Raw genomic sequence first — 14,990 nt, forward strand, 5'->3', positions numbered from 1 at the left:
AAGTGTTGACCAGAGCTTTGCTGTGAAACTGACTGCAGGATGTGAACTGTGTCGATCATGTGCTCGCACGAGGTGGCCGTGCACAATACACGTAAAATGGGGAACTCTTTTGTTCATATCATGCATGTTGCTCCATAATGCTACCAGTGGTCATAGACTCCACACGTTGACTTTGAGTGCTATCTAGTAAGATGACATGTCAGAAAGAAGTCCACAGAGTTTCAAGTGTAACGGTGGAAATGAAGTTATCCTTAATTGGTTGTGGTTAATCTCAGGATGAGGTCAAATCTAGGATTAAAACTTGGTCACTCAGACAATACCCCACACAGATTCCACCGATATTTAAATGCAGCTCTGAGATCTCTCACATGAGCAGTGATGACATTTTTCCAATTACTTTGACCTTCTCTCCATCTGTACAACACAAAAACATAGTTACTTAAAGATGAAAAATTGGTTGACATTATCCACATCGTGATCAAAAACTTTTTTGACATCCGTAGTGAGTCAGTCAAGCCGTCATTGCAGTCAGTGAAGCAACCAAAGTTACATGCAGGGGTTGACTCATAAGTTATGTCCAAAATAAAAAAAGAGAGAGAGAACCAAAAAATGATCAGAATTTGAAGAGGACAAGAAGGCAAATCCTCCAAAAATAAACATGTGTATGCTAACATGCCGAAAATATAGGAAATCTGAACCGCTGCATAAATACATGTGAGATTTTGATTCAAATGTACATGATTCAGAAGAAGACGCAAAGTCATGTCATACACTGAGGATCAGGGTTCATTCTTGACCTTTGGAACACATACCTGTGGTTAAAAAAATGTGCTCGGGGGTCGTTACGTGAGTCATGTGATAAAAACTGCGCAAGTTTCCATTTGCTGAAGAAGGCCATGAGATACAGTTGAAATATAGTTGGTGACTACTGAGATTAGAATATTTGATTATATGTAGTACACTGACTAAATCCAGTGCTTCAAGAGCCCGATGACTCATCGTCCCTCATTAATTAAACACAAGTTGTGTGATCTCTTATGGAAAGTCTGGTGAGTCAACCTTTCTTGCCCAGGTCTGAAATGCGCACGTATATACAACTGTGTATGTGTGTATGTGTGTGTGTTGTGATGCACAGTGCACGCTCCCTGCGGTCTGGCTGCAGCAGCTGCATGGCCAGAGTCACGTCCTTCAGTGCAATGCTTGTGGGAATGTGGTGAGTTTGGTTGAGACCAGCTCATAAAACATTGCACCCTGGCACTGTCCTGCTTCCCCTGCAGACAGGGAAGCAGCGACCGATGGGGAAGCCACACAAGCGGCCAGCGTCAGGAGCTTCTCTCTACTGCTGCTTTTTTCGGTCCCACACATGCTGCAACTCAGCTGACCCGGGGGTCAGGACCTTGAGCTTTTGACCACTGTGGGGTTCTGTCTCTGTGACTAGTTTCACTTCACCTGAACCGAGAAGAATGGAGTTATTGTGAAAGACGCTTTTCCTCATGTCAACTTGATTTAATAATTCTAAATATTCTGAGTTGATTTCACGCTTGTGTGTTCTTATTCTGTCATCTTGTTTTTATTTCCCTAATCTTTGGTACTTGTTGCAACAGGTTGCAACATGAAAGATCAGTATCAAGGTCGCTATTAGTGTTGTTAAAGCTGCTACTGATTGTGTAGAAAAGACACAAGAGCATCCAATGAAAATATCTTGAAAGTGAAATTTGAAATATTAAACCAAAATGAAGTTTATTGAGAGTCACATGCTGCATTTTTCTTGTGTATAAGTGCAGGGTTTTTGCTGAAGTTGCTGTTTTTTGGTTTTTTTTTCAGTGCACATGCTGCTTTGCAAAGCATCTGCAAGTACCAAATTTTTAAATGAATCCATCAAAAAGAGAAACTGCTCATCTTAAAGACAGGAGCTGCAGTCAGAAGGAACTGAACTTGACTGAAAGTAGATTCAGGATCATATTTGACCTTTTGTTCCTGTAGAGGTAGGAGAAGTGACTTTGTGGTTTGCTGTTGTGTTGTGACGCAGAAGTGAGGGTGGAAGCACCTCTGCCCTGTCAGTGCACTCTGTGGGTCCCGCTCCCACACTTTCACACACACACACACACACACACACACACACACACACACACACACACACACACACACACACAGACATACACACACACACACAACCACACACACAGACACTGTTTAAGCCAAGCAATAATTAAAAGCAAAAGTAAATCAGTGGTTGTTGGATGTTTTATGCATCATTACAGTCCATGGAGCACTGCACCACAAGTGTAACTCACTGCTGACAGGTCTCATTTTTCTATGAAGCGAAGAAGCTAAATCGAGACTTCACTGTACCCGTCCACATATTCAGTTTGACATGTCGAAATAAGCCTTAGTGTGTGTGCGTGCGTGTCTCTGTGTAATGCAATTAATGTAATGTAGTTAATGTGTTTGTTTCTTTGGGTCTCTGTGTGTTATTTGCTTGTATACCAGTGCGACAACGACACCATGAAAGCTACAGTACACAAACACAAACAGAAACCAAAGCCAACACTGGCTCCACAGGGCTTCACCAATTCCCAGAGGTCCCAAACCCAGTCAGCTCCAGCGTTGTCCTGGCCTCAGTTACAGTCTCCATCTCTGTGCTTCTGCCATGCCCTCAAACCCTTGGAAGGCCTTCTTCCTGCCATAAATGTCACAATCCTCTCTCACAAGATAAATGAACCTGCAGCCACGAGCCAAATGAGATAATCTAAAATCAGCAGCAGCATCTTCTCGTACCTTCCATTTCTCTGTGATGTTTTTTTTTTTTTTTCTTCAACAGGATCAGGTCAGGACTTTTGAATCTGTGTAAACATGTCTAAAATATCCCTCATTCTTTCATAAATAAGGAGCTATGCTGAGCAAGGGATGAATGATTTGCATTGTGTAGCACAAATTCAAATTTTAGAAAAGACACATTTATATCAAATTTATGAAAAATGAAAACGTTGCTGGTCATGTGGCAAAGACTGAAAGACTGTGTTGTTTCAGACAGGAGTGTATCCTCCACATTTTCTCAGTTCTCAGTGTGTATTTTAATGTTGGTATTACATCAATGTTTAACACATCTGTGGACCAAAATATGAATTACAGTCCACCTACACTAAGGCCTCCTCTTTTATCCTCTTTTCACACTCACACTTGTCTATGCGAAATTTGGTCTATTTTTATTATATTTAGATATTTGTATTCATCTCAGGTGTTGCATGGAGATCGATTTTTCTCTTCTTAAAATATGTTAGTATTATGTTTAATGTAGTTTTAGGTAAGTGCTGATGAAGCTTGATGGCCTGAATAAAACTGAAGAGCTCATTTCTGCACAGTAAGAGTGAAGCATCTACACAATGAGAAGCGCATAGAATAAGCAAAAAGCAGAACTTATACTCAATTACTTTCTGTTCAGTAATAGACATAACATCGGTATTAATCAATGTGTCAATATTCAAGATGCAAATTCTTCAAAATTCATCTGGAAAAACAGCTTATATAATTAATAGTTTAAGAAATTAGAAGCTTTGTGGGTCAAGAGCTGTGCTAACAAGCTAATGCAGCTCCTGAAATAGCCTTTACTGAATGAAACAGGGCTTTCTTAACCACTGAAAACACCAGGCAGACATTAAAGGACATCATCACAGAGTTGAAAACATGCAAAACCTCTGTGTAATCATTGGTGCACATAAAAATTTCTCATTCCTATAAATAAACAATATCTGAAAGTACATGGTGTGAATTCAGAGCCATAAAGCGAACAAAAGCTTTCTTTTAGCTCTGAGCAAAGGGAAGCAGTGTCGCTTTTTGGCATCTCTATGTTGTGCAGCTTGTTTGCTTATCTTTGCTAACATTTGGTAACCTGTTTCTGCCTCACTGTGGTTTGCTTTTATTCTGAACTGCGCTCGCACTTCGTGGTACTACAGGCCACATGCACGTACACACATACACGTGTACACAGTCACAGACTTATGCCCATGATCTACACTTTCCCTGTATTTGTATCTGTGTTTCCCTCCAATAAAAAGTACCTTTTGCTCTAAGAAGTCATTCACCATCAATGAAACACATATGCTCCTGCTAAGATGCATACTTCTCATTCACTTTTTTCTTGCTGTTCCAGACACAGTGATTGAATCTTGAATGGATGTGATTATGATCTGCTGTCAGAGTCTGGGGCCAGATCAGACAGATGAAGGTGTGCGTATGCCAAGCCAGCTGTTGTTGGCCTTGAATGGGTCTTGGCTAACCAGAGTGGCTAGCCTTTCAAAGAGACCTTATCTTCTCTACATATCGGATGCTGGATCACTCCGTTGGCTCGTAACAATATAACAATCATCCACCTGTACACATGTATCACAGAGACACTTGGACAGCTGGACTCGGGAGGAAAAGCCCTGGAAAGGTAAGCAGAGAAAAAGAGAAAAATTAAGATTGTGCAGGTATGTTTAATAATGTTGGAGTATGAATTCACACATTTGCGTATGTGCACCATGTGTTAAAGCTGATACATATGAATTTAGTGTATGTGTAGGAAATGGTCTGTTTTCAGTTGGCCTGCATTGGAGCCAGGCCACAGAAACGTATGCTTCTAGACAACCACCACTTCTCACCTAGTGGGAAATGTCAGGCCGTATGAAGACCACATTAAAAGAAGTGATGTCATAGGAGACGTCTGCGGTTGCCTTTTGCACAGCCTCAACAGAAACAGGTGTATATTTTCCAGTTAAAGACATTTTGTGTTGTTCCAGTATAACTAGAGAAAGTGTGTTAATGCTTTATTTGCAGCTTATATACGATACTGTAAGTGATGAAACAGAGACTAACTGATGGTAAAAACAGACAAATGAACAACAGCCAAAGGCAAAAATTTGCACTCATTTTGATCTGAAGTACGAGCTCATGTTCACCCTCGTGCAGAACACAAAAACTATCCTTGGTGCACTATGGGGGATCAGTGTGAGATGTTGCACAGGAAGTTGATGAACACCATCATGACTCACTACAGGAGAGAGAGAGAGAGAGAGAGAGAGCGACCGGTGGGTATCAGTGGGCAGGAAGAAGAGACAGCAGCACCTCGGCAGCTGTTGCCAGGGTTACCGCCTCTCGTCATCACTGGCGAACGCACACAGGAGCGGTGCTCCAACAAAGGCAAGGCCAGCACGCTTCTTGAAATGTGCGTTGTTAATATACAGTTTTTGTTGCGCTGCATTAGTGTCTGTTTGTGCGTGTTCGTGTGTGGACGGGCTGATATGTCTGTGTGTGTACATTCTGTCTGTTTGTTTTGCTTCCGTACGTCTTATGAAACCTTGTTTGAGTTTGAACCTTCACAGTGATTATTATTATTATCATTATTGAGGTTTACACTGACATAACAGTAGGTTTATAGATATTCATATCAAAGTATTGCCTATGTGCCCAGTATGGCCAATGTCTGATATAGATTGTTCCTCTGTGCCTTTACTTACTCAAGCACTAAATGGATATTAATTCTAATCAATGACATTTTTATCTGACTTGAGTAACATTTGCCAAAAACCACAGAGAACAGCTGTTTTCTGAAAGTACTGGCAACTTTTTTTGAACAAAGCCACGCTAGCAGCTCTGTGAAGCTGTATTTTGGCACAGCGATGCTTTAGCTACATGCTAACTTCAACATACCGATGTGGTCACCACGTCAATGCTAACACCATGTTTAGCAGGTTTACCGTGTTCACCATCTTAGTTTAGCATGTTAGCATGCTGACGTTTGCTACCTAGCACAAAAGACAATGTACAGTGTTGAACAAATCACAATTCTATTATTAATTTTACCGTTATTACACTTAATCTTGAAGCGGACATGAATGTCTGAACCAACGTACAAAGCAACCAAGTCAAAACCACAAATGTCAACCTCATGGTGGCGCTAGAGGCAAAGTCACCAAAGTCATTAGGATACATCATCTCAGGACCATGACAGTCTGTACAAAATTGCACAGCAATCCAACACTTAGCTGTTGGGCTATTTCAACCATTTAAAACTGGCATTGCCATCCCATTAATCACACAATATTTAACATCTCCCCATGAGTCATGCCAGGTAGAATTTCAATGGCAATGCTAGTTGTTTGACAATGAAGACAGCGGCCCCCATGATCCCATCCTACTTCTCCTCATCATCAAACTCTGCACGCACTCTGGGTTTAAAAGCAGCCTATGTATCTGTGGTGGGTTCTTAAAGATTTATGTCTTCAGTCGGATCAGATGGACATGTTGACAATAAGAAAGCTCAAGAAGAACTCCAGCCTTATCCTTTACCCCGTGTTAACCATAATGGCCTTTGGAAGTGAATAACGCACCCACTCACTGTATTTCAAGCACATGATTTTGTGTGTGTCTTTGTGTGTGTGTGCCCACACGTGCCGCGTGTGCATCTCGTACTCCTAAGGGCAGCACTTAACCTAACAGAGGGATTACCAGCTGACTGTGGGATAAACAACCTCGCCACTTGTGCTAACACTAAAGTGCCAGACTTGCTTCAGGGCGTCTGTATACACACCCACAAGTGAGTGTGTATAATCTATAGAAACACTCTTATGGTGTGTTGATACTGAAGGTGATTTATGGGTGGCTCAACAGAGACTACTGTATAAACCATTGATTTAATCCTGCCTGCTCTGGGTCAGTGCTTTGTTAATGTCTGTCTATATGACTCTGCATATTAAAGACAGCCATTAGCTTTTGACTAATGGTTGTTTCTCTGTGCCCGAGGCTGCCTTTAAACAGACTCCTGCCTCCTGACGTGGCTTTGGCTCAGCGGTGTCTGACACATAAAGGTGCAGTATTACCACTGAGGGCTGCCCTGCTTGTTGGTCCGTCTACTAAGGTTTTGCCCTGTTAGTGTGAGGTTATTTTTGACATCTAACTAGCTTTGTTTTACAAGGTGCTGCCTGTGCTGCTTTGTTGGTGTGTATTCTTTTTGAAATGGTCACAATCAGAAAGCCGCATTGGCCCATTCATAGTGATGTTTATATGTATTTCCTAAGAAATGTTAGTCATAGTAAATGTCATTTATTTGTACTTTTCTTCCAGTATTTGTCAATGCATTTTATCTATCTTTGTAAACCTTTTTTTCCTGATATTTAAGGAAAAAATGTACACCACATGTTTAAGTGTATTTGACTGTAGTTTGGGCCCGATGTCCTACCAAGCGAGCAGGTTTCTGCAAGAGTTTGATGTCACAGATGCAAAGTCACTCCTGTGTTTGTGACTTGTGTTACAGCTGCTCCGCTCATGAGGACAGGTCTTACATTCAACATCAGGCTGCTGAAAGCACTCAAAGTGTTGTACATGTAGTTAAAAAAGGCCGTCAGCAGAGGGCAGACTCTTCCTTTGACAGAGAAAGACCGTCTCCGGTGAAGTTTGCTGGACCAGCTGCCTCGCTGCATGCACTGTGACACTGATTGACACATTGACTCTTTGACATTCAGTGTCACTTTCATATAAACCCACTTTGTCTGTGTAGCTCACTTTCTCTCTCTGTCTTCTTGCATTTGTGTCCGCCTGTCTGACTTCCTAAAGCTCTTGTTTTCTCTCCCTTCTGTCTCTTCCTCTCTTCTTCTCTCTCTCTCTCTCTCTCTCTCTGAAATACGTGTGTGTGTTTGTGTGTGTACGCTCTGTCTGGTCTCAGTGACAGTGTCTGGGAGTTAACCAATCACAAGAGGAGAACAGGGTCCAGAGAGGGCTCAAGGGCCATGAGAAAGACTCGCCCATCCCTCCAACACCCGCAACCTCTACCCCCAACCAGTGTTGCTCTCACCCCTGCCGACGCTCCGACACACACACTTAGTCCGTCACATGCGCTGAACACAAACAGAAGCGCGCACACACACACTCTTTGATGCATCACACTGGTATAAAATCTCCGACAAACAGAGCCTTTTGTATTTCCATAGCCAGAGGTCAAAAGGTTACAGATAAGCGCCATGGGTTGATTAAGAAATAGTCTGACAGTGTGACCATGCAAATGAGGCAAACACAGCTCTAGCTTATTTCCCAGGGTCAAGTTCCCCATCTCAGTATAACTCTGTATCGTCACCACAAACACATTTTCTCATGTGCTTATTTCCCCTGCAGCGATGTAGGCAAGTCTTAGTACTCTCACCAGCTTCCCGAACTCAGATTCTGGCAGATTTTTCTCCCTTCTGCCAAATAATGGGCGACATGCACACACTGGCAAAGTGACACACGCCTTTGTTGGTGTGTGTTTGGTGGTGTGTGGCTTTTTTTTTTTGTTTTTTTTTTGTTTCTCTGTCTCCTTTGGTGCCCTGCAGGCCTTCTCACTCTCTTTGTTTGACGTGAGCTGTAACTCAGGCATCCCCTACACACACTTTAGATCAATACTTGTGATAATAAATGCAGAACAGCAGGTGTGGTATTTGTGCCCAACATTTGCCCGTTGTAATTCATTTTGCTGCCTTGTATAACCTCTGACTCTATAATTGCATTACATAGAGTGAAAATCATGAGACATTTTTCTACGTGTGTTTGTGTGTGTGTGTGTGTGCCCTGACCTGTACGTGAACCTTAATCTCAGTGCACTGGTGTTTCAAGAGTGCTGCCACACCAGGCAGAAGTGAAACCTGTGGGTGTGTGGCTTTGTGTCAGCCTGCTGTGTGCGTGTGTTTCTAAACATGTGCCTATACGTGTGTGTCTTTTCATACCCACATTTGTACAGATAGCACTCTGCTGCACCTCTGACGCCTGCCTCTCTTTTTGTTCTCCAATTCTCTCTCATTTTCTCCATTTGTGGTGGGCATGTTCACTTCGGTGTGGTTGCACATGTGCGCACTTTTGTAGTCACACTGGGGCCAAAAGTCATATGCACACACTTTCACATAGACACAAGGGCAGATCGGCACGTACTCGACCTGATTTGCGCACGTACTGTCCTTTGCCCCTTTGTCGCCGCAGCCACCTTTGCATGGGAAGGCACATGTGTCCAATTTCACATACTCACAAAAACAAGCTCTCTTTCATGCCTAACATGCAGCCACAGTTGTCATGTGTCTCTGTGGTTTGCAGGGAGAAACATGAGATGTCCACTGGCCTCTGTCAGTGTGAGAGCAAAGACAGTGGGAAAGAGACAATGTTGAGTGCAACTGCTTTTCACACATCATGTAGATCGAAAGAGAAAATGTCCTCATTACAAAACTGTAATATGACAGTTGATTGAAAATCTTTGCATGAGTGTTTGTTGCCAGTGTCTCATGGAAACTACTTGAGATGAGAGATGATGATAGGTTTTGATAGTCATTTGTCAAATGTCAACCAAAGTTCAACTGCATTTCAGGGTCTTTCTTTTCCTTGATTTTATGTTTTTCATTCTTTTTGCAGCTAATTGGTCAAAATATTTGAGAGAGTCAAGCTCTCCTTTATCCCTCTTTAACTGTTTGTTTGTTTTCATCAATGGTTAATATGGGTATTTATTTCTTATGTTCAGTAATTAGAGTTGATTAGCAGAGGATAGCTGTAATTTCCAATGTTTTTTTAGATGGATAAATTGAACCTTGAACCTTGAAGTGCAATAAGAAATAAAAACATCATACCTACTTGAATTTCAAGCCGTCAGTAATGTTGTTCACTAGACTTCAGAGTCAAAGTCCATAATGTTTATTGCCACATTTCAGCATACCTGCATTTGTGTTTTCTAAAAAGATTAAAAATAACAAGTTTGATGTTTCTTTTTGGGGGGATTGTTAATTCACTACAATTCATTCATTATTATATGCACTCCCTAGGGATGGACAGTGCGTTTTACCACCAAACAACACTATAATGCATTACATATAATAGTTTTTTTATGGTTACGATCAACAATATGATCCAAAGCAGCATCATTCTCCTCAGTGATAAGGACTGAATGACTGATTTCCCACTGTGCCATATTTGGTCAGTTGGATGAAGATATAAAGACATCAAGATTGGACAGAAAGACAAATACTCAGGGGCTTGAAGTGCATGGCCAGCTTTTTACTTCTCAGTAAAGCACAGCTGAGAGTGATTCAGCCACTGATGGAGTTTCCAGTGAAGGTCCTCTCAGTTTTCTGCTGCTCTGCCAACAACCACCAACCCCTCTCTCTTTCCTGGCTTTAGCCCCTACCCAGGGGCAAGCAGAATTAGGCCCAAGGGGGCGACAAGGGGGTCAGAGGGATCAACAAGAGCTGGTGTGTGGGTGGCAGTGCCAAGGGATGGTCGAAGGAAGGGAGAGGAAGAAGAGGAAGGTGGGAGGGCACTCCAGGGGAATGGGGAGAGGAAGGATTTACCAGCAAGTCGAGTGAAACATTGTATGATTCAGGCCACAGTCAGGGGGGGAAGTGGGCAACAGGGCAAAGGGATGGAGAGGGAGGAGGCGAAGCTTGAGTGGAGGAAGAGCATGTGTGCTGAGAGAGACAGTAGGGGAGAGGTGGAGGGAGTGACGGAGCAGGGAGGGGTGGAGGGCTGACAGATGCCACAGTCCAGGCCCACAGCACAGGAAGTCATTCATATTGGGAAGTGCTTGCTGCCAGCTCCCACTGTCCACTCCAGAAAGGAGTCAGAGCTACAGTTACCCACCTTTGGATGATCCTGTGAAAAAACGGCTCCCACACAATGCATCAGACCATTAACAGACACCTGAAGAGAGCTACAGTATGACAAACATCAACATACGCACTGCAGCACTGATTAGGCCTTTCTCTTCATGTGCAGACGAGTGCTCCTCTACACTTTAAATAGCTCATTCTACAGTCCATGCAGTGGGTTTTGGGTAGAACTTTCGTAGAAGAAAGTTTGAAGAATGAGATAATGATATATTATTGATTTGTCACCTTAATCACAGAAATGAAACATTTTTAATGGGGTGTGACTTCTTACAGTTGGAGACGTTTCTCTTTGGTGGTCTGTTTCTAAATTACCTCAAACATACAGATCTCTGGCAAATGTATTGATACTTATTGGCAAACATATAAGCTGACATATCTCTCATAAGCTTCAATTGGCCACGCAGAGGTATTGATCACACTCTAGTTAGGAAAGTGTCACAACGTGCCTGTGTCTGATATCATTCACATTTCATCTCGCTGTCCACTATTTAGGGTGTTTGCTATTTTATAATGTTGTGCCAGCTGAGATTTGTTATAGGCCTACTCAATATATTGCACTCAAATTATCTCACAAGGCAACGGGCAAAGTAAGTATTCAACTGCACAAACATGCAAAAGCTTTCATTAAACAGCTGTTGCATTATGTAAATGAACACTAGGCGAACTTCAAACCTGCATGTGGATGAGAGGCTTGTTGCTGCTGTTAGCAGCGCAGCATCAGGTCTAATCAGCTAAATGTAAAAGCCACGTGGGTGTGGCAAGAGGATCCATCACTTTGTGTGTGTGTGTGTGTGTGTGTGTGTGCGTGTGTGTGTGTGTGTGTGTGTGTCACAGAGCGATGAGAATGGATGGGGATGAACAGGGATTTTGGGGGGGCAGATTGTACTTTGGCAAGGAAATACTGTTCTGTGCCAGAGAGGGGTCTGCTCATCTCATTGCCCGCTCACTCGCTCACACACACACACGTGCGCACACACACACACACACACACACACACACACATGCACGCACACTTACACGCTAACCCCCTCTCTTAAGCCCATTTCCTTTGCACAGGGCATGGGAACTCCCCTGATCTCTCTCCTCCCACTCTCCTCTCTTCCTCCACATCATCCCTGTCCTCTTGCTCACCCTCTCTCCTCTCGTCCTCTCTCCATCTTCCTCTCCCCTCTTCTTTACCTCTCTCCAATACATCCTCACCCTGTCCTGCCCTCGCTCTGTCACTCTCTCTGGTACCCCCGTCTTCCCTCGTGGTCCTCCTGTCATCCGCTTACGCTCGTTTCTCCCAGTGTCTTCTCCTCGCTCCTTTTTATTTCCTTCCTCCATCTGTGCCCAATTTATCCCGAGCACGGTCTGTGTTTTTTCCCGATAATTTGTTTTTGATTCCACAGAATTAGAAAAGCATTGTGTGCACTTTCACTAAGGCGAGCGCACATACAAATGCATGCACACACATGCGCTCGCACACACGTACGCACACATTTTTATTGTATTATTCTATAAAAGTTCCTATAAATCACTGGTTATTAATCGGCCCCAGACGGCCGTCCCCCTTTTGCTCCCCCTCTCCCTCTCCGCACAAACACAGACCAGATGCATAGGAAATGGGATGGCAAAAAGGGCACCCAAGAGACAGGCTGCACTTTTTTTTCCCCTTTTTTCCCCCCCTCTCCTCCTCCTTCTTTTCTGAGAACGTTCATTTATGTAGCAATGCCCAGACCCCGGACTCACAGAGGAAATAAAGTCTAAATTAAAGTTTAGAAGAAATAAATTAAATAATAAATACAAATTGTGATCTGCTGCCAAACAGCCCGGTGTGTGGGATAGAGGTTAAACGTCCATCCTCTGTAGTTGAAGGCGAATGGATTCAATTCCAGCTGTTTGAATCAAGCCCAGTTCATCTCAAATGTGTTCATATGTGCAGTCGACCACACATTCACCCTGCCTTTCTCTGTGTTTCATTCAGCTCTTGTAAGGTTACCCTCATTACTGCAGTGGGTACACCACTTCCTGCTTTTGACTTGTATCGTAGCTTGCACCTGTGTAGCTCGACTAATCTGAAAGTCGGTTTCTTAACTGGCTGAGACATCTGTGTGCCCCCAAACTGACACTTGTCTATGAGACAGTGCCTGCCAGACACCCGGTTTCCTCCCTATTAGCTCAGACACTTTCATATTAGCAGCTTTCCCTCATCAAACTACACTAAGGCAGACACTCACACACCTGCACTCAGCTGGCTCGCTCAGACAGTGCGAAAAGGGCAAGTAACCACCAGAGAGAGGGATTTGGATGGAGTGAGAGTGAATTATAGAGAGGCTTTGGAGACAGAGGAAGAGAGACAGGGAGGATGTGGATGTAATGTAAGTGAGAGGACGTATTTGTCCCACCCTGTCCTGCATTGCCTGGGAGCCTGGATGATGTGAGGAGGCTGAAGTGAACTGTTCACAGAGAGCAGGCAGAAAATGTGAGAAATGTGCGCGTTGGCTGCAGGGACGAGGGGGAGAACGCTGGTTTTTCAGGCACGCAGGGACAGCCTGCAGAGTTCTGCCAAGAGAAACATGGCTCTGTGTTCCTTGCAAGAGCTATGGGGATGAGAGAAGAGGGAAGGGGCAAAAGAGAGAGAGGAGAGAAGGTGTGTGTGTCTGTGTGTGTGTGTAGAGATGAGGGGTGCAGGGGGTTGAAGAAGAAGACAAGGGACTCCCAAGGGCACCTCCAGGGGCCTAATGCCAAAAGATGTATAAGATACGACAAGGCATGACATGACCTGGCGTGTAGATCATGAGCGAAAATGTCTTTTTGTAAAACTTGCTACATTACAGTAATTGGGATTACACATAAAATATGCCCTCTGTAGTTTCACAGTATGTTATGGATGATAATCATATATTACGTCTGGTTCTACATGTGTAAGTTCATCCTAAGTTTTCATAAAAGATAAAATCTTAAGATGTCCAGTGAGCTGTACAAGGCTGTCAAATGTATAAAGTTTCGTCTGTAAGAGATACGGCGATAAGGGTAAGGGAGTGAGCCACAGCCCAGGCCCAGATGTCCACTTTCAGCTGTCCTGGCTGACCACTGCCTCTCCTGCCAACACTCGGCTGAATATCCCCACATCGCTGCAAATATGTAAATATGTTGACTTGGAAGGATGTCCTCTTCTCTTCCGACCTTGTAGCACTTTTGGAGAGAAGCAAGACAGCGGAGAGGAGAGAAAACAGCTCCAGCGCTCCATATAAGGGCCTGCTTTGGGCTCGAACACCGTCTTCTCATCACTTTCTTCTCCACTGGGCCATTACACAACTGGGGTAACACATACTGGAACCCTAACCTTCAACACTTGGTATACACACTCAGACACACGTACACACTACATGGTGAGATGTGGACTTATGGGTATAAGATTTAACCGGACTCCTTGGGTCGCGTACGCTGTGTTCCACTCAAAAGTGAAATGATGCTTTTGCTGCAGGTGTGGCTCATTCTCCTTTTTATGACCACATTCAAGCACGAGGTAGAGGCGGAAAATAACTAACAAGTTTAACCAAGTACTGCACTTGACTACAAGTTTAAGGGATTTGTAGCACTTTGTACTTTGGTAATGCAATTCTACTCCATTGTATTTCAAGTCATTTAACTGCATTACATTTATTTGACATGATGGATGGATGGATTTAACATTATCAGGTCTAGTTATAATGCCCGTTACACATTGCCTTACAACCCATTAAAGTCTTTGAAACAACCCTAAAAGAGGTGATTTTTTTGGAATCACTGTTGTTAAAGCACTTTAAATTTGCGGTATTGGTATTTTTACTTAAAGCCACTACGTGTAGGATTTGAAAATGTCTGACTTTGGCGCCCCCCTGTGGTGTTATCAGAAAAGATGGGTTGTTCAGCAATGCACGCTTGACAAGCCACCTCCCCCCACTGTGGAGACACGGAGATGAACGTGCCGAAACCAACAGCGGCATCAGCCTCTACTTCGAATGGAGTTTTGCTACTTTTACTCGAAGTACAACTGAACACTTCAAGAGCACAACTGAGCATGCACACACACACACACCCTCACCCACGTGTCCTGTGACAGACGTATTTCAGACCAGTCATCACCTCCGTTTCCCAGGCTAGGCAGTGTAGTATATAGTAAGGCTGTTGCTCATCTCTGTAGCGGCACCTCCCCGCCTACAAGCCTCCTTGTCCCTGCTGAACTCTGTGTGCCCTTTCAGGCCTGGATGATTAAAAAGGGGGAAGAGAAGACAGAGAAAGACAAAAACCTCACTCATTCTCATTTTCCAGAACTCTACCTCTTTACTTGGTATGTGTGGTCGGTTGACTGTG

The sequence above is a fragment of the Chaetodon auriga genome, chromosome 7, assembly GCF_051107435.1.
Source record: "Chaetodon auriga isolate fChaAug3 chromosome 7, fChaAug3.hap1, whole genome shotgun sequence".
NCBI classification, from domain to species: Eukaryota; Metazoa; Chordata; class Actinopteri; order Chaetodontiformes; family Chaetodontidae; genus Chaetodon; species Chaetodon auriga.